The following is a 20,879-nucleotide window of genomic DNA, read 5'->3' as shown; positions in this document are numbered from 1 at the left end:
ACGTGGAAACGCAGTGAAAAATGCGCCAAAGGACATCATTTGTGACGTCATAAAGACCACGCCTTGTTTGAAAAATCGGACATTTTAAAAAATTTATTAAAAAATAACTGTTGGGAAAATGAAAGTATTTTCTGGGTTCATGTAATTGTTATTATTATTATTATTATTTTGCTTATTCTATCGATTTCTGTGACTAAAAGTAGTACTTTTGACTTAAGGAAACAACCCCATTGAACTGAAATGGATGAAGTCGAAAAGAACTTGATCCACTCTAGCTCTGGGATGCCTCAATTAATGAACTGCCTATGCTCATACACGTGACTGGAATAACCCGTGTATCAATCACGAGACCACGACAAGGATTCTCGTGCATAAAAATCTAATGTCAGACCTCGAGAAAATGTCGCCTGTTTCAACCATCATACCCACTCCACGAAATATCCAGGTTAATTCTTCGCGCAGCTTTGTTGAGGGTGGGGAGTCGCACGTGTCACAAAGGAAGCCTATTTTAGAAACGAGGTCTCGAATATCACAAAGAAAGAGACACGAAGGTGCGGGGAGGGAAGAAAAAAAAAAGAACCCTCGTTACGGGAAACTTTTTTTTATTTTGTTTCTTTTTTATAATTAGTTAGGGAATTCTTTCCTGTGGATATTCAGAGAGATGGAGGAAAACTCTCGTCGACTGCTTTTTTAAACAATAGCAGCGATGTGACGGAAAAATTTTTGTTTTACTTTCTGAACTTCCACTTTCGTTTTGAGAGTCGTAAATCACTTGTTGTCCAAAGAAAATAAATAAATAAAAGAAACTTTTTTTTTGAGACAGGCTGGTCCGACTGTTAAGAATGTCAGGCATGGCAACTGCCATCCGCCCCACGTGAACATACAGGGTGTTCCGTTTTAACCTGAAAGACCTCTATTTTCGCAACCGTTAGTCTTAGATGGATACTTCCAATTGCAAAAATGTTCAAAAACAGATGAAGAGTTAAGATATTAAATCTTTGAAGCAAAAATAACTAGTATGTTGTGGCCATCACGAAACTTTCTTCTATATCTTTCTTGTGAATTCTGATCAATCCCTATGCTTGAAGAGAATGCAATATTCCCAGCAACAAAAAAAAAAAAAAAAAAAAATGACGGCCGTCCGAATTCCTGAATTCCCACAAAAGCAAAGCAAAGAACGACTTGAAAGTTATTTTAAAAGCCTTGCTTGAATTAATTAGTTATTTTATTTGTTAACAAACAAAATGGCAACAGTTATTAATTTTAAATCATTGCGATAACATTTCCGATTGTTTCCCAAAAATTAAAATCACGTGAAATAAGCAGACGACAGTATTACAATTTATCTTTCTTATTGTTGCATTTATAAAGCTATTTTTCTTTACACAAAAAAAAATCAGCCCCCCATGGAGCGATTGGCGCCAAAATTGAAACAACGCCTATTTACAAATAGATTGACATTTATTCCAAATTTCATCCAGAACGTAGCATTACTTCTTGAGTCGTTAGTTCTCTAGAATTTTTCCATTAAACAAATATTCAATTATTTTATTTCAAGTTTCAATATTATATATTATTTCTCTCTTTTCGTTTCTTTTTCTTTCTTTTTTTTTTTTTTTTTGAGCAATCATGATTGCTTATTGCTTCCATTTGACTGTTTTGATGTCCTATGATTTTATTTTCCCCCCGCCATCCTCTGCAGCATCACCGTCGACCGGCTCCTCACGATGCTGCTCCTATAGCGAAAACTGTCTCCAGGTTGCGTCCATATCCTACACACACGCGCATACATACACAACTACACACACACATACACACACACACACAAACACATACACACACATACACACCACCACATACACACACATACACCTACACATACACAAACACATACACACACGCATACATGCAGACACCTACACACACACACATACACACAACTACCCATACATTCATGCCTGCACACAGACACAAACACATATGCCTACACACACATACACATACCCCGCCCCCACGCACACAAACACTCATACACACAACTACCCACACACTCATGCCTGCACACAGACAAAAACACACATGCCTACGCACACATACACATACCCGCTATACACAAACACACATACCCCCCATACACAAACACACATACCCCCCATACACAAACACACACGCGTACATACACACACACACACAATCGTGATTACGAAAAACATAATTTGAATTCAAGATGACAAAATTCAAATTAATTTTTTTTTTTTTTTTTTGAAATAGTTCGTGCGAAGCGTTTTCTTTCCTTGTCTATTACGTATATTCGAAACAATGTAGCCTCTGTGCGAATAGTAATCAAATACTACGTACTTCGATAACATAATGCGATTTACAATAGTGCACAAGCGACCAAATGACCCATGGGAAAAATATATACTCTACTCCATGTTCATATTTCAAGAAAAGCACTAGAACTCTGACCTTATGTTTTCTTTAAATTATGCTTTTAAAAAATGTTTACACATTATCTGTACCTCAGAACCAGAGTGACGTAAGTCCAAAAATTGCGATTTTCTTTTTATTACTGCATTGTATGCAGAAGCCTATAGAGTTAAAAGAGCGTGCGTCCCATCCTTTGCATGAGCCAGAAAAAAGTAGAAAAAAGTTTATACTCTCTAATGTAAAATTATCATAACGTGACTTACGTTCCTTTGCACTGTTAAAACTACAGGTTGCGTTTGGCACCTTTCAGGGGTGAAACGCTTGTTCACCAGCGGCACCCAATACGGAGCCGAAATCGCACCTCTTATTAGGGTGAAAAATGGGCACCTTTTAAAAGACAGACAGCGGCGGTGAAAAGAAGGAACCTTTAGAGAGATAAATGGCACCGTTACTGATTTCTACAGTAGATCGTCTTCCCTCCCTCCCCCGTATTGTGTGCATTTTTGAATATTATTGTGTTTATTGTTTATGTTTATGATATACAAAGTCTTGGTACGTTTTTCACAATGAATTGATTTTGGGTTAAAATTTGTCATTTAAGGCATTTGATCACATTTCAGACTTTCCAACATAATTTAGAAGCGTTCATGACTTCAATTCCTCTATCCGAGTTCTAACTCTCATAAAAACCCTTGAATTGCTCTGTAGTTTTAAATGGATATTGACATTTACTACAGCATAATACCAAAAATTAAGAATGTAGGCATCTATGGATAATTTACGGACACATTCAAATTTTTCAGTTATATTACAATCACGGATAAATCAAATCGTTTCATAAATTGCAGGCGTTTCATAAACGTTCAAAATATTTTAATCAAGAGTAACATATTGATACGTATACATATATGGTTCGACATTTGAATGTCCTATTTGAACATAAGTAATCCAAAAAAGCACTTTTTTTTTCTTTTTTAAATAGGAACTTTTTTGATATTAAAATCAAAACAAATTTTTGGCATCCCACATAATAAAAAAGCATTGGAAACAGAAATTAGAAAAAAAATAATAAACGCGTCTAGACAATGCATTCGTTTTTTTTTTTTTTTTTTTTTTTGAAATAACACAAACGAAATATTTTTACGTAATGAGTCATGGCATGAAACACACAGAGAGATTTCTTTTCCAAGCGTCTTTTTTTTTTCCTTTGCTACGTCTACGCAGCTGTTTTATTGAGAAGATAAAGACATTTAGTGTATCTGCTGTAGCAGTTAAGTTACATCGCTAAATTTTCATAACGGTTACTTATTAATTATTTCGTATTGCTAACAATAAACATTTTGGGGAAAATCCGCGAGACCGCTGACGCGACAAGGAAGTAACAGCATATATTAGTACACATGATAGAAAAAGCCATACATCACTATGTTAAAACGGTTAACTATAAACAAGAAGTAGTACTCAGTTTACTTTGTTGAAACTCGACTCTGAAAACACTAAAAGCCTGTTGGAAAACCTTAAATGTTATACCATGATTAAATGACTGTACTTACGCAAGGTTTTGAAGGTTTGTCCCAGAAATGTTGAATTTTAATCCAGTTTAGTTGTCAATTCAATGTGAAAATTTAATGTACCAACAACTACGTTGCTGCATTGTCATCCGCCATTAAAGTGGCTGAATTGAACTTGTGCCGGACCGCACAGCGCATGTGCCAGCGAGGCACCTTTGCGGAGGAAAAGAGTCGCTATTGGCTACTACGTGAGCTGATGGCTCTTCATTACCTTCTTTCATCCACTGAGGTGCTAAAAGATATCGGAACAATATTTCCTAGCCTCTGTGACTCCCTATGGCTCCGTCTTTGCACCCTAAGGCGGAAAATCGCACCTATCTGGCTCCTCCGGTTTTAACAGTGTGGCTCTGAGGAACAGATATCAGCATTTAAGTTTTTAGAATTTTTCATATTTCTTTAGTTCATACCGTATTACCCCGCTCTATCCGGCATGCCGGAAAAAAAGCGAAGTTGACCAGCATGCCGGGAAATTCAAATTTTCCGGCATACCGAATAATTTGAGGTTTATTTTGTAATAAAACAGAAGTAAATTTCCTCATTCAGGTCCAATCAGAAAGCAAACCACTGTAAGAGAAAAAAAAAATAAATCCCGAAAGTAACCTTCTTTCAAAAAAAAAAAAAATGTGTATTGCATATACTATGTGCTTGTTATTTATGGTAGGGTCATTATTAATGGATTTTATTCTATGCCAATAAAGTAAACAATTCAGAAGCAATCATCGTTCCTGCGATTTGTTCATCATTTTTTTAAAAATTATTTTAGGTTCCTTTTAGAGAAGTAAGTTTAATTTTTATTTATTGAATAGTTATGGTGAATTCTCTCTTTAGCATTGGTTTAGGGATGAGAACTTACTGCTTAAATGTTTGCTTACTTAGTTTTCATTTAATTTTCATAAAATTATTCGTTATTAAACAATATTTTTCTTGTTAAAATAACAAATGACATCGTTAGTAAATATTTTTACAAAATTAAACTGTTTATTAATACTAATAAGATATGTATAGAACTTATATTCATTTTTAAGCTGAACATTTATTTTTTATTGTATTTTTTTTCCTAACCTCGATTTTTCCGGCATGCCGGAAAGGACCAGGCAAGTGTTATTGAAAATCTGGTGACTCCCGAATTTTGAGTCATGCCGGATAATGCGGGGTAATACGGTATAACATTCATATTTGAACTGTTTGTGGAAGTTTCACGCACGTGAGAGTGCACTTCTAAAACTCCAAGATACTCTTTCTGAATTCACTACGACCCCCTTCAAAACATTTTTCAAGATCTACTTGACAGTAATCAGAGAAAAGAAGCTTGTATTCTTATTTGACAACTGTCTCGTAAGGTTTGGATTCTGTTAAATATACAGCTACTGCAAGTTTTCGTATACATTATCATTCACAAGTTGTGGTTTCTTTGATCATGTCCATCAAAACACATTAAATTGATCAAAGCAGCTTTTTCCTCTCTTCATCTTCCCGTTTACGTAAAGCACTGGAAACTTGCAACAGGTAAATGTGTTTTTCGTTTCTTTAAAAAATGAAGAAAAAAGTATCAGATGATTAAAAGACTGATAACATCAATCGAAGATCTGATCAATAAAAGAAATACACTAAAACCTGCAAAGTTGACCACCCGTCTAAGTTGACCGCTATTTTCAGGCACAGAATTGCATTTATATCATACAATTCAATCTTTATAAGTTGACCACATGTTTAAGTTGACCACTGAAGTAGTGCACCGGAAGTGGTCAACTTACACAGGTTTCACTGAAACTTTGTTTCGAGATCGTAGTGAGGATAAAGGAATTGGGTCATTTTGATAACATTAATAAAAGAGACCAGCAGCTGAGAAAGAACAAAGAGAAAAATTATCGTTTGGGGGTCGGGAAGGGAATCAAAGGAGAGAGTGAAAGGAATTTTCTTTTCTTTTTTTTTTTTCTTTTTTTTGAACATTATTTGTGCAATGGTGAATGACTAACTTGCTTTGATTGCTTAGTAGCCCGTGTGGTACTAAATTTTTCTCCCTACTATTTTAAATAGACTTTACAGTTTCAAGCAACTGCAGGTGAAATATTTCCAATCTGCAGAATTTTGGTGAAAAGTGGATTTACTTTTGAGCATCTTCGCACTTCAGAGAAATACTGAATAGACCAAGAGCTGACCCCCCAAAACGCGATTTATCTCTTTTATGGCTTGTGGCCGGTTAAAATAGTAAAAAATGCAATGAAAAAACATTGGCTCTAATGCCCCCCCCCACTAATTTTGGGTCACACGGCTGCGTGGGTGGATGAAAGGTCAAAAAAAAGAAAAATATTAAAGTGATGAGTTAAATGGCTAAAAATTATATAATAACATTAAATTAATAAGGAAAAACACGTAGCAAATTTCTCCCCCAGCTATGTTGGGGCGAACGTGGTGCCCCTAGGGATAAAGTATCGATTATTAAACTAAAAAAATGATCACTTTCGTGGGGGGGGGGGGGAATTTTACAGGGTATTAGTTTCATTATTTTGATTGCCAAAAAAAATTCCCCCCCCCCCCCCAGTAACTATGGGTCAATTTTTCAAAAAAAAATTTTTTTGTTCCTCTTTATTTGGTCCAAGTCGAGTATTATTCAAATGTTTAAGTTGCAAAAAAAACCCCAAAGTTTGAACGTTTATTCGTTAAAAAAAAACTCGTAGCAATTCCCCCCCCCCACACACACCTATGGAGGGGGCTGCTACGCGGTGCGCGGTTTTACAACGTGGAGCCCGCCCCCCCCCCAGGGGTGAATTATCGATTGATTAAATAAAAAATGATCACTTTCGTGGAGGAAATTTTACAGAGTATACATTTAATTGTTTTAATTGCAAAACAAAATCTCCCCTCCCCAGCAATTATGAGTCTACTAGCTGCATTGCCCGGCGTTGCACGGTCTACCTCAAAAATGTACGTGTATTCGGCGTTCCAAACACTTTATACAATTATATAAATTTTCCCGTTTTCATTACATTTCTTATTGCTGCTCCACTGCTGTAGTCAAAGCGCAATGTTATATAGCCTATAGCCTTCCTCAATAAATGGACTATTCAACACAAAATGAATTTTTCAGTTCGAACCCGTCGTCCCTGTAGACCAAGAGCTGAGCCCCCAAAACACGGTTTATCTGTTTTATGGCGGGTGGCCGATTAAAATAATAAAAAAATGTAATTAAAAATTTTGACTCTAATCCCCCCCCCTCGCCCACTATTTTTGGGTCACACGCTGCGTGGGTGGATGAAAGGTCAAAATAAAAGAAAAATATTAACATAAGTGAAATGGCTGAAAATTATATAATAACATTAAATTAATTTAAAAAAAACACGTAGCAAATCCCCCCTCCAGCTATTTTGGGGCGAATGTGGGAGCCCCCCCCCCCAGAAGTGAATATCGATTGTTAAAACTAAAAAAAAAAAAAAAGATCGTTTTCGTGGGGTTGAGGATGGGGATTTGTTTCATTATTTTGATTGCCAAAAAATCTCTCCCCCCCCCCCAGTAACTATGGGTCAATTTGTCAAAAGAAATTTTTTTGTTTCTCCTTATTTGGTCCGAGTCGAGTACTATTCGAACTTTCCCATGACCTCTTAAATTGCAAAAGAAAATTGCAATTATTTATTCGGTAAAAAAAACAGGTAGGAAATCCCCCCCCCCAGCTATGGGGCGAACTTGTTGCCCCCAGGAGTGAATTATCGATTGATTAAATAAAAAAAAGATTACTTTCGTAGAGAGGGGGGATTTTCTCAGAGTTTACATTTGATTGTAGCAAAAAAAAAGAAAAAAAAATCCCCATTCCCAAAACTTTTTTTTAAAATTTAAATTAGAAATTTTGAAATATTTTTCAAAATGAAAGGAAGCAATTCATCGTCCGTACATCAGTGTTCAACTGTAGCCAACACAGTGAAGTCGTTATAGCTGTTGGTTTTTCTTTTCGGAGCACGCTGTACCGCATCCTTAACTGAAAACGTAAAAAAATCCTTTTTTCGAAAATAAATTTTGATGTTTTTATATTATGAGTGTTTTAAAGGGTAATTTTAAGTGTAGCCAGCCATTAGATAAAAGATTGAATGCCTTGACAGAAACTTTAATTGAAGGAATAAAAGTTTCAAAGATTCGAAAACACTGAAAACTGAGATTCCGTGATTTAGATTTTTCCGAGTTCTTAACAGAAGCAGATCATCGAGATTGTAGGAACATTTTTATCAAACTAGATACACACTATCACAACCAATATGATGAAGGTAAATAAATCTATATGAATTACCAAATTATTATTTTAAAAATTCTTTTAACGCATCGGATTAACGCATTAAAATTTACAAGTAAAAAAAAAATCGTTATTGCAATTTTAACATTAAATCACTTTTGTCTGTGAAATAAACTCATAATTAGTGGGGTAGGGGGAGATTTTTTTTTACAATTAAAACAATTAAATGTGTACTCTGAAATTCCCTCACGACAGTTATTTGTTTTTTATTTAATCGATCGATAATTCAATCCTGGGGGGGGGGGGGCACCACATTGTAAAACCGCGCACCGCGTAGCAATCCCCCCCGCCCCCACACAAATAGATGGGAGGAATTTGCTACGAGTTTTTTTTAACGAATAAACATCCAAGCTTAGTTTTTTGCAATTTAAGCGGTCAGGCTAAAGTTCAAATAGTACTCGACTCGGACCAAATAAAGAGGAACAAAAAAAAAAAAAAATGACAAATTGATCCATAGTTACTGGAGGGGGAGGGGGAGAGATTTTTTTTTCTTTTTGAAATTAAAACAAGTAAATGTATGCTCTGTAAAATTCCTTCCACGAAAGTGATCATTTATTTTTAATTTAATCAATCGATAATCCACCCCTGGGGGGGGGGGCACCACGTTGTAAAACCGCGGACCGCGTAGCAACCCCCTCCATAGGTGTGTGTGGGCGGGGGATTGCTGCGAGTTTTTTTTAACGAATAAACGTTCAAACAAGGGTTTTTTTGCAACTTAAACAGTCATGCGTAAGTTCGAATAATACTCGACTTGGACTAAATAAAGAGGAACAAAAAAAATTTTTTTTGACAAATTGACCCATAGTTACTGGGGGGGGGGGAATTTTTTTTGGCAATCAAAATAATGAAACTAATACCCTGTAAAATCCCTCCCCCCCCCCACGAAAGTGATCATTTTTTTTAGTTTAATAATCGATACTTTACCCTTGGGGGGCATCACGTTTGCCCCAACATAGCTGGGGGAGAAATTTGCTACGTGTTTTTTCTTATTAATTTAATGTTATTATATAATTTTTAGCCATTTAACTCATCACTTTAATATTTTTCTTTTTTTTTGACCTTTCATCCACCCACGCAGCCGTGTGACCCAAAATTAGTGGGGGGCATTAGAGCCAAAGTTTTTTCATTGCATTTTTTACTATTTTAACCGGTCACAAGCCATAAAAGAGATAAATCGTGTTTTGGGGGCTCAGCTCTTGGTCTAGAATCTCTTCGATGCAAAGAACACCCACTAAGGTCAAAATCCTAGCAGAGTCGTTGGTTTTAAGACAGATTTCCAATCCTATTATGATAGTTAACGTACGTATAAGGGTGGTTGTGACCAAGGGCGCCCCGATGGGAGATCACGGAAGGTCATGTGAAGGTCGTGAAAATTTCCTCATTTGCAAATTTTGTCGGACGGTTCTGCAAAATTATCATCATTCGGCAAAATTTGGAGTTCCATTTTGAAAATTTATCAACCTTCGGCTAAATTTCGAGTTCCATTCTGCAAAATTTGGAGTTTCCTTCCACAAATTGAGAATTTCCTTCCTAACCAAAACCTTATGCCCGGAATGTCAATGGGAGGTTTTGACCTAAGCAAGAAGGTAATCTCGGGCTTCTGGCTCTTCATCATTTTTAGTTCCCAATCAGCAAACGTCATTCAAAAAATGACAGATTGAAAGATCAGCATGATGACAAAATCAATGAGACACAGAACCGGACCGATTAAACATTGTAATGGGGCTTGTGGTGGGCTCTTTACATAAAAAGGATCTTGAAATTATTTTTTCAAAAGTTATCACTTTTTTTATTCTGAGCTCTTTTATCACAAAAGTCCTTAATTTCTGTATAAATAGGAATCATGACTTCTTCCCCAGTCATTCTAAATTTGTTCTCCCTGCGTCAGCCGAAGGTTCGTTATGAACACAAAAGCCATTTTTAAGCAGGAATGCGTTTGAGAAAGTAGCAACTAAATTGAAACCCAGATAACTGCTTGTTGATGATCCAGCACGTGTTTATCGGACCACATTATTTCAAACAATTTTGTAAAACCTACTCATCCACAAGTGCTTCAAAGAGCACTCAAAACCACCGCCGTCCGGATACTTCCGAAATTGCTCATTTTGCTTCGGTACAAAAATTTATGGAGCGTCGGACGCTTTTCATTGAGGCTTATCTCCTAGCTAAACTCCGTAAATCGTACTGAACAGCTGATTGAGAAAGAAGCGACGCTTGGAGTCGGTCCAGAAATCCCCGATTTGGCATCCGCCTGATTTATTGGCGCTTGCTCTGTTCGATTATTAAGATAGTGACATAGTGCCACAACCTCCATTAGTAAATGTGAGACAACTGTGTTAGTTGCGGACTGCATTTTTCTCGCAAAAATCAAGTGAATTCGTGATCTAATGCTGCTTTAACATTAACCATGATGACCAGAACTCTTTGTCTTCTGTGTAGCTGCCAGGGGTGCTCCGACGGAGGTCATGGGAGGTCACTGTGACCTTCCTAAAATTTCCTTATTCGGCACATTTTGTCTGACAATTCGACAAAATTTGAAGTTCCATTCGGCGAAATTATCATCTTTCGGCGAAATTTGGAGTTCCATTCGGCAAATTGAGAATTTCTTCTCTCCCAAAAATTTAAGCTCTGGGCGCTCCTGTTAGCGGCATTATTTTTTAAATAGTTGTAACATTTAAAAAATTGTATGTGTTTGCAGATAGTTTATACTCAAAGCGTTCTGTGGAGTCAATCAGTGGATTTGCCCTCGGGGCCCCATTAAATTGGTGAACCACAAAGTGGTAGATACGGGGGGGTTGCTAACATGTAGCAATGTAGCTGCAAACGAGTGGTCTTCAAACTTTGTCGATTCAGAGAACATGAAAAAGCACCCAAGCAGTGTGGCCTGGGGAAAGTGCTCCTCTCACTCCTTGCGGACACCCGGATCTGTTGCCGATTCCAAATTTTACTTACTTTTTAAGATCCTTTTTCTTTTCTATTTTTTAGTTTTGAAATAGTACGATCAATGAGAGTTCTTGTTAATGGTCGTTTTGTACACTATACTCCTTTCGAGTTGTTCATTATTGTGTTACTTGACAAGTACGGAATCATTGTTGAACCTTTCGAATTCCTATCCGTCACAAAGTCAAAAATTATTTACGCGACCCATAAGTAATGGTGAATAACACAATGTCAGCAATGGAGATAGGACCTTCTATCCGATTGGAATGTAGAAATATATTTTACAAGCTTAAGCATAAACAAAATATTCAAAGAGTTCATGGGTGTATAGATGCATACATAGTACTTATTTTACGCAACGATTTAATGGTACAATAGATATCAATATCTTCACGATGTTGCGTTTTTTTTTTTTGGAAAATAATTACTAAAAAAATTAGTATGTTGTGGCCATCACGAAACTTTCTTCTATATTTTTCCTTTTTCTGATCCCTCCCCATGCTTGACGAGGAAGCAATATTCCTAACAAAAACAAAATGACACATGCAAAAACTTGACGACCATCCCAATGCTGAATTATTGTAAAAACAAAACAAAGAGCGAAAATTGAAAGTTACTTTAGAAGTCTTACTTGAATTAATTACAAATATTTTATTTATTAACAAACATAAGATGGCAACAGTTAAAAATTTTAAATCATTGAGATAATATTTCCGATCATTTCCATACAATTAAAATCACGAGAAATACGCAGACGACAATCTATTACGATTTATCTTTCTTATTGTTGCATTAATAAAGCTATTTTTATTCGCAAAAAAAAAAAAAAAATCAACACCTCTTGGAGCGTCTGGAGTCAAAATTGAACCAAAGCCTGTTTACGTATGGATTCACATATATTCCAAATTTCAACCAGAACGTAGCATTACTTCTGGAGATAGGGCACTCACGATGGAAAAAAAGAACGGGTGATTGCGCTACCCCCTTTTTAGCTGTTGACACCAAAATAAAATCAGCTCTTATACCCACTAAGGGCTACTTGTCAAAAAATTTTTGTTTGATTCCGTTCGTTATTTCTTGAGATACAGCAGTCACAATTGACGACAAAAAACGTTCTATAACTCAACCCCCGTTTGAGCTATTGACACCAAAATTGATTCAGCACCTGCTCTTGTTAGGGGCAACATATGGACCAAATTTTGTTTGATTCCGCCAGTTACTTCCTGAGGAATAGCAAGCACGCGTAACTCAAAAAAACGTCCCATTGCTCCACCCCCCCTTGGAGGAATTCGCGCCAAAAACCAATGGGCACAAGTTCACATAGAGGCACATATGTGTACCAAATTTCGTTCAACTTCATGCGGTAGTTTTTGCTGTAGAGCGGCCACAAAAAACTGGTCACACACAGACGTGACACACACACACATATACACACATACACACACACACACAGACAGACAGACATTTTCCAAAAATAGTCGAAATGGACTCAGCACACCTCAAAACGTTCGAATCCGTCAAAATTCGAAAATTTGCACGAATCCAATACTTTCTTCTATATATTAGATATAGAAGAAAGTAAAAATTAACAAGGCTAGTGACTGACTAAAGGAAAACACAACAGAAAGAGTGTCACATGGTTACTACCCTACTTACCAGGGAATCGTACGAATAATGTAATAATGAAAAAAGTTGGGAGTAGGAAGGGAGCGAAAGCAAGAACGCCCATATAGGGGGGCAAGGGGGGCTCGACCCCCCCCTGGAAATTAGAACTTCCTTTCTTTTAGTACTTTTTCCTTTGCAAAATTATTTCTTCTCCAGTCATTAATGAATAAATAATTAAAAATGTCAAATTTTAATCACTCTAACCTTTCTTGAAATCTGCCTCCATGGGAAAAATATCCTGCTAAACCATGGTTAAAATTTCAGAGCCCCCCCCTTACAATTTTGCATATGGGCGCTCATGAACGAAAGGGCATATTAAGGTCTTTTCTTGACGCCAAAAAAAAAAACCTTCTAGTTTCGAGATATAATGTTTTAAAAATTTCCGAAATTTAAAAAAAAGTGCTCAATTTACAGATTTGATGAGAAATAAAAGTTACCCCAGAGACTTCACCGTCTGCATATTGCTGGACTTTCATCTGTAAAGCGTGTAAAAGATGTCTACCATTACACTGAAACTCGCTAAATTTCGCGTCTTTTCTTAAAATTTCGACCGACTTCAAGACTTTACACTTTGATGACGGGGACACGGGAGCAAGTAATTTATGCATCTAAAAACATGTTTTACTATGCTCTTTCTTTGACTGCTTATTTAAATTATTTCAATTATTACACTATCGCATGGTTTCCTGTAAATTCTGTGGATTGCTTAATGTGGTTTTCTGCGTGTTGCTTGGACTGTAATATCTGCACCTCAGTGCTGGACCAACACAAGTCCAGAAATTTCGATTTTCTGTTAATTAGTGCATTGTATGTAGAATCCTATTTCGCATTGAGCCATGTGAACGCTATTCTAAAAAAAAAAAGCTCTTTGTAATTTTTTACCGGTATTAAAAAAGTGCACTACCAGCCTTTGCATGAACCAGACAAACTTTTTCCTTCTCTCCTGTAAAGTTGCATTATGTGAGAAGTAATTTATCAAAAGTCAACATATTCACTTTTTAGAAAAAATCATTTTATAACATTTTCTAAATCTTTCAGATGACCTTCATCAAATCACCTACTCTCAAGAAGTCCAAACGTGGAAAATCCTATTTTAAAGGGTAAAGTGTGGGCTTTTGATCAAAAGGTTACACATTTCACTGCACGTTTTACTTTGAACAAAAGGGGACAGATTCTGAAAGAATCTGTAGTACGAAGACTTTTAGATTCAAAGGAACACGTGTCCAAAATCCTCAAATTTTAATCCACTACTTTTAGGTTCATGTACTTCGATAAGAGAATATGAGAAGAAGAAGTGAAATATTAGAGTTTTAGTGAAATTGAAATTTTCAACATTCAGGTTTTCGTTCAAAAGGGAACATATCCAAAATTAAAATGGCGATATCTCCTTGTTTTTTTTTTTTTTTTACACAAAATATTTCTTACTCTGGGCCATGATTAGCTGTGCTTTCGTGCTCAATTCAGTACCCAGAGAAGTTGATAAAACTATTTTTCTATTACCCTAATTCGTTTTTCTCACCTCCTGAACATTTTAATAAAAGGAGTATGTTCCCTTTTGATAAATTAGATAAATTCCTTCTAATAAATGGTGAACCTGAACTTTTGCTCCAGCTTGTTTTCGGTTTGAATTTGATGGAAACGGTAGACGACATACAGATAGTGAAGTATCCCTGAAATGACTTTCGAACTTGAACCTAGAGATCCTGGGGGAAAATCTGTATTTTTTCTAAAAATTCACAAGCTTGCAGGATAGAAATTTAATTCTGTAATCTTTTTTCTGGTTGTTATAATATTAATTTATGGAAATCTTTGTTTTGGTAATGCATGCAAATTATCTGCAGATCACAATGGCGAGGATACATTCCATGAATGCTAAAAATCCGACGCACATGAAAAACACACCAGTGATGAAAGACAGCTGCCACAAATTTACTGATTGGAATGGCGTTAAAGAACTTATAAAGGATGGGGGTAAGTGCCAAGTTGTAACTATTCTGGTAGAAGAAGTTTTTTAAACAGCATTATTTTTCATGTAATGCCCAGAATTGCGTAAAATGACACGACCAATAATTTAGTGTTCATGGAGTACTAACTAGTACAACTGAACTCGCTTATAAAGAGCGCCAAGGAACCCAGTTACCTACTCGTTATAACAGAGTGCTCGTAAAAAACGAGTTCGTGCCAAAAATCATAAAAACGCTGACATATGTGATATGTTTTTTTTTCTTTTTTTCATTTCTTATTTTTGAACAGTAGCAAAAAAGCTGGTTGTTTTGTTTCGTTGTGTTATTTTGTGTTACTTAATTCGAGAAATACTCGAAGCCCAAAAAACATTGTCATTTGCACCCCCGGCTTAGAAAAATGCAGTTTTTCAGTGTATTAAAAACCACTGAGTTTGAGTTTGTTGAGGGTTGTCCCACTTCAAATTTTTCAGGTTCATCGTTATCGTCATCATTATTTTTTTCTCTTCATTAGCTTGAAATTGAACCATAATATCCTCAAAAGTATATCTCGGAACTGACAACATCGAAATCAACATACATAAAATTTTCAGATGCTTCTCTACTCCTCATATAAAAACAACTGTCCGCAATCATTTGTTCTCAGAATTTATAACTCATCACTAACTTTCGGTTTACTTCAGAATGGTAAAGGAATTTTTTCAAGAAAGTATAAGCTGAGCAGAAAGTCGATAGAAAATTTTGAATCGCAAAGTGTTGCTCGCTTCAAGCGGGGTTAGCTAGTTAAAAGCGAGTTACGCTTCTATAGACTTAACATTGTACCATCCAAACCAGTCTAAATGTTCTCGCTAAATCCAGGTTCTCGTTAATACAGGGCTAGTTATAAGCGAATTTGACTGTCACAACTCAACTTATATTTTTTAGTTCTACATCACTGGACACATATTCAAAATCTGAGCAAACAATCTACATGACTTGCTATTGCTCAACGACTCAAAGTCTTGGTCGTTTTGTTTTGAGTAACTGAAAGCCTCAGTGTGTTATACAACGACAAGGGGTATGTTCGCATAAAGCAATTGTATCTAATCTTTTCCTATCCAAGAGCCGTGCCTCAGATTAATATGATTCCCGCTGGGCAGAACACATTTAAACTTTCAAAATGTTTAAAACTCTCATCAATAACATGGGAAGATCTGGAAGTGGAAAGAAAAAAAAAAATAATAATATTGTAGTTATCAATTACTATGCTTTTTTTACTGCATCTGTTTTTCAGAAAACTATTTCTGAATAATTGGTTTTATTTAATTTTATTAAATAAATTTTTATCCTTTAATTTTGTACCATGCAGGAATCGAATCTGCGACTTTTGGAATGGGAAACAAAAGTCTAATCACTAGATTAAGAAGAAATAGCTTGCAAAATGATAATTGCGTTACACATACCAAAATGAAATATTTTTAAAATTAGATTATTATTGGCATATTTTATAAGTGTTCGGTAATTTTAGCTGATTTTCTTAAAGAAGTATAACGAAACTAATGAAACAATTTCAATGTATACTTCAGGCTCTCGTATATAGATCACCTGCAAATTTTAAATGAACGAGTAGTGCATGGGCGTGCACAGAAATTTTGGGGTCCGTCACAAATGACTTCTACGGACCCCCTCCATTATTTACCCCTACGTCAGCCTACATGTATTTGGTATTTAACCCCTCATTTCAAAAGTCTCGGGGTCCCTTCAGGTTAGGGCCTGGCTCAGCAGGTGTCCCTTCTCTCCCCCCCTCTCTGTACGCCCCTGGTTCAGTGTATGGGTCAAGACAATGAACGATTCTGTGATGAACGGTTCATTAAAAAGAACGACACTGTCTATCTGTACCGCGAATGTAACTTGAATGTAAATATAAATACACTGGCTTCAAAAAGTTAAGGTACAACATGTTTTTTTGAAGCTCACCAGAAAAAAAAATGGCAGTAACAATAAAATGCATAGTTTGCATGAATGATAATAACAAACTTTAAAACCATTTATGAAACTAGTATGTTGTGGCCATCACGAAACTTTCTTCTATATTTTTCTTTTTTTTTTTTTTTTTGATCCCTCCCCATGCTTGACGAGGAAGCAATATTCCCAACAAAAACAAAATTACACATGCAAAAACTTGACTACCATCCCAATGTCTGAATTATTGCAAGAGCAAAGCAAAGAGCGAAAATTGAAAGTCATTTTAAAAGCCTTGCTTGAATTAATTACAAATATTTTATTTGTTAACAAACATAAGATGGCAACAGTTAAAAATTTTAAATCATTGAGATAATATTTCCGATCATTTCCATTCAATTAAAATCACGAGAAATACGCAGACGACAATCTATTCCGATTTATCTTTCTTATTGTTGCATTAATAAAGCTATTTTTATTCAAAAAAAAAAAAAAAATCAACACCTCTTGGAGCGATTGGCGTCAAAATTGAACCAAAGCCTGTTTACATATGGATTCACATATGTTCCAAATTTCAACCAGAACGTAGCATTACTTCTTGAGATAGGGCACTCACAATGGAAAAAAAAAAAGAACGGGCGATTGCGCTACCCCCTTTTTAGCTGTTGACACCAAAATAAAATCAGCTCTTATACCCACTAAGGACTACTTGCCGATAAATTTTTCTTTCATTCCGTTCATTATTTCTTGAGATACAGCAGTCACAATTGACGACAAAAAACGTTCTATAGCTCAACCCCCGTTTGAGTTATTGACACCAAAATTGAATCAGCACCTGTTCCTGTTAATGGCAACATATGGACCAAATTTTGTCTGATTCCGCCAGTTACTTCCTGAGGAATAGCAATCACGCGTAACTCAAAAAACGTCCCATTGCTCCACCCCCCTTGGAGGAATTCGCGCCAAAAACCAAAATGGGCACAAGTTCACATAGGGGCACATATGTGTACCAAATTTCGTTTGATTTCATGCGGTAGTTTTTGCTGTAGAGCGGCCACAAAAAACTGGTCACACACAGACGTGACACACACACACACATACACACATACACACACACACACAGACAGACAGACATTTTCCAAAACTAGTCGAAATGGACTCAGCACACCTCAAAACGTTCGAATCCTTCGAAATTCGAAAATTTGCACGAATCCAATACTTTCTTCTATGTATTAGATATAGAAGAAAGTAAAAACGATAGTTACCACGTTTATTTTACAGAAAAGAACATATCTTTATGAGCGAGAAAAAATATGCAAATATCAATTGTGTGTAAGTTGTGTTGATTTTCAATTGCTGTTGGGAGTCTCGGTGATGATAGTCAATAGAGTTTAGAAAATGTCTCAGAGCCGTTGTTTACCAGATTCGTTGGCAGTTGGATGAATGGAAATGGGATTGTCGCGGGCTGATGCTGCTAGACGTCTCAATATGTCTCGTAGTGTTGCTCAGCGACTTTTTAATAAATACCAATCCGGAGATTCTGTGTCCAGAAGACCTGTTCCAGGACGACCACGAGCTACAGCACATGCAGAAGACCGTTTTCTAGTTCTTTCGGTTCGAAGGAGAAGAACCACTACTGTGCCGGAGCTCGTTGTAGACCACTTTGTAGCATCAGGAAGAAGAATCTCTGCTCATACGGTGCGAAATCGTCTTCACAATGTAAGTCTCTATGCAAGACGACCAGCTGTGTGTGTTCCCCTCAACGGACCACATCCACTTATGCTGGACATGAGAACATGCTTCCTGGACCCAGCAGCAATGGGCTTCTATGCTGTTCACAGACGAGTCCAGATTTACATTGGAAAGTTATTCAGGGCGTCTACTGATCTGGAGGGAACAGCGCATTAGATACCATCCATCCAGCACTTTGAAAGACACAGTTATAGAAGTGATGGAATCATGGTTTGTGCAGGGATCTCTCGCGCGGTAGTCACATTGACCTGCATAGAGGAACTCTGACTGGTCTGAGATATCGGGATGAGATCCTTGATCCACATGTCCATCCATATGCTGGTGATATTGTTGATGACTTCATTCTGAATGTATGATAATCCACGACCTCCCCCGAGTTCGGATTGTTGAGGATTATCTTGAGGATCACGGTTTGGAACGAATGAAATATTCAGCTTGATTTTCAGACCTGAATACATCTTTGGGGCTACCTTGGCAGAAAGCTTGCCGCTTTAATCCTCCTCCAAGGTTGTTACACGAGTTGGAACATTGCTTAATCTGTGTCTGGTGTTCACTTTCTATTCCGGTGTCCGACAACTTAATAAACTGCATAGAAAATCGATGTTGCCAATGCATTCAAGTTAGGGGGGAACACATTCCATTTTTGTATTGTTTCTATGACATTTTCCTAAATATTGCTGTGATATTCTGTTTTCTTCAGGAATGGACTTTTTCTCAAAAATTGCTTGTTTTGTTATAAATTGTTTTTGCAATACACTCATACAATTTTCTATGACGCATTCAATAAAAAAAAATATTTAATGACACATCCTCCTGTTTTTTTTTTAATTTTTTTTATACATTTATTCATTTGCAAATTAAACTCCAAAAAAAAAAAAAAAAACGGTTGTACCTTAACATTTTGAGGCCAGTGTAAAACGGGAATTTTCTTTGCTGATGATGTGCGGTGCTACTCGTACGCAACATGGGTGGTTTCTAAAAATTTTTCAAAACCTTTTTACAACGTGAAACGTTTTTCGGACAATGAACTCTCAGGAGCCGGCCGATACTCTGGTTTTACACCGAAATTTAGGCGAAAAAAAATGTAAAATAAAGACATTAAAAAAAGGTAATTTTTGATGCTTTTTTAAAGATTGAATGGGGGGGGGGGGATACTCCAAACAATCTCTCAACTTGCAACAAATGCTCCTGATTTTTAACTTTTTACTTCTCTAGCCCCTCAGGAAGAAATTTAATGCAAGGGTGCCAATATAGGGGTTCAAGGGGGGGGGAGGGGGCTCGAGCTCAACCCCTTTAGAAATTAGAACTTCCTTGCTTTTAGTACTTTTTTCTTTGCAAAACTAAAAATATTTCTTCTCCAGCCATTAAGGAATAAGTAATAAAAAATGTGAAACTTTAAAGACTCTAATCTGTCCTGAAATTGGTTTTCATAGAGAAAATATCATGCTAAACCATAGTTTAAATATCTGAACCCTCCTTACAATTTTGCATATGGGCGCCCATGATTTAATGGTTTATATAATGCTTGTTTCCCCTCCAAACAAAAATAATGGCTATTAAACTGTCGAAAAACTGAAAAACATTGGGGGTACCATTTCCAAAAAAGTGGGGGTTGGTGGGGGAAAATTGTGGTCATATCTACATTCAGATGGTCATTTTACATTTAGTTCAGTCAATGAGTGCTCAAAGCAGGGGTGTGGCGTGCATGGAATATGCGATAATTTTTGACTTCAGAATATTGTTGGGGGTAGTTAGTAAGTAAACACACTAAAAGTCCCCGATCCTGGGGGGTGAGCTAAAGGTGGGAGGAGGGGAGAAGAAAATTTTGGGGGTTTCGAGAAAATGTCGGAAACGGTGGAAAAAATGCGTTTAAAATAAAAATTCAAGCTAAATAAAGTTACTATGAAAATGTTTCTACACATATTTGTCAAATTTCCAATCATTTTTTGGGTATATGTTATGAAAAATCGATGCTTTTCTGAAAAATTCTCTCTTTTTGATCAAACGTTTGCTCCTAGTGCCTCCCAGGATCAGTATTCATGAAAATTGTCAATAATAAATTTGTAGAGCTTTAAATTTCCTTCAATTTGATATGCTGTTTTGCTATATTTTATTCAACCAATCAAAAGTTACAGATTTTCAAACACGCACTTTCATGGCAAAAAATGGAACACTTGCCATTCACAAATTTCAAACTGACTCCAAAGGATCGCGCACTTCCTCTTTCTTCAATGAATTCGTCAATCCTGATGGACAATAAAGAAGGATTTGTGGATTACTACAACACAAATGATGTTTAAGGTGTGTGGGGGGAGGGGGGTCGTGAAATTGCGACTTTGT

This window comes from Uloborus diversus, chromosome 7 (genome assembly GCF_026930045.1).
Source record: "Uloborus diversus isolate 005 chromosome 7, Udiv.v.3.1, whole genome shotgun sequence".
Lineage (NCBI taxonomy): Eukaryota > Metazoa > Arthropoda > Arachnida > Araneae > Uloboridae > Uloborus > Uloborus diversus.
This window is presented reverse-complemented; position numbering follows the sequence as displayed.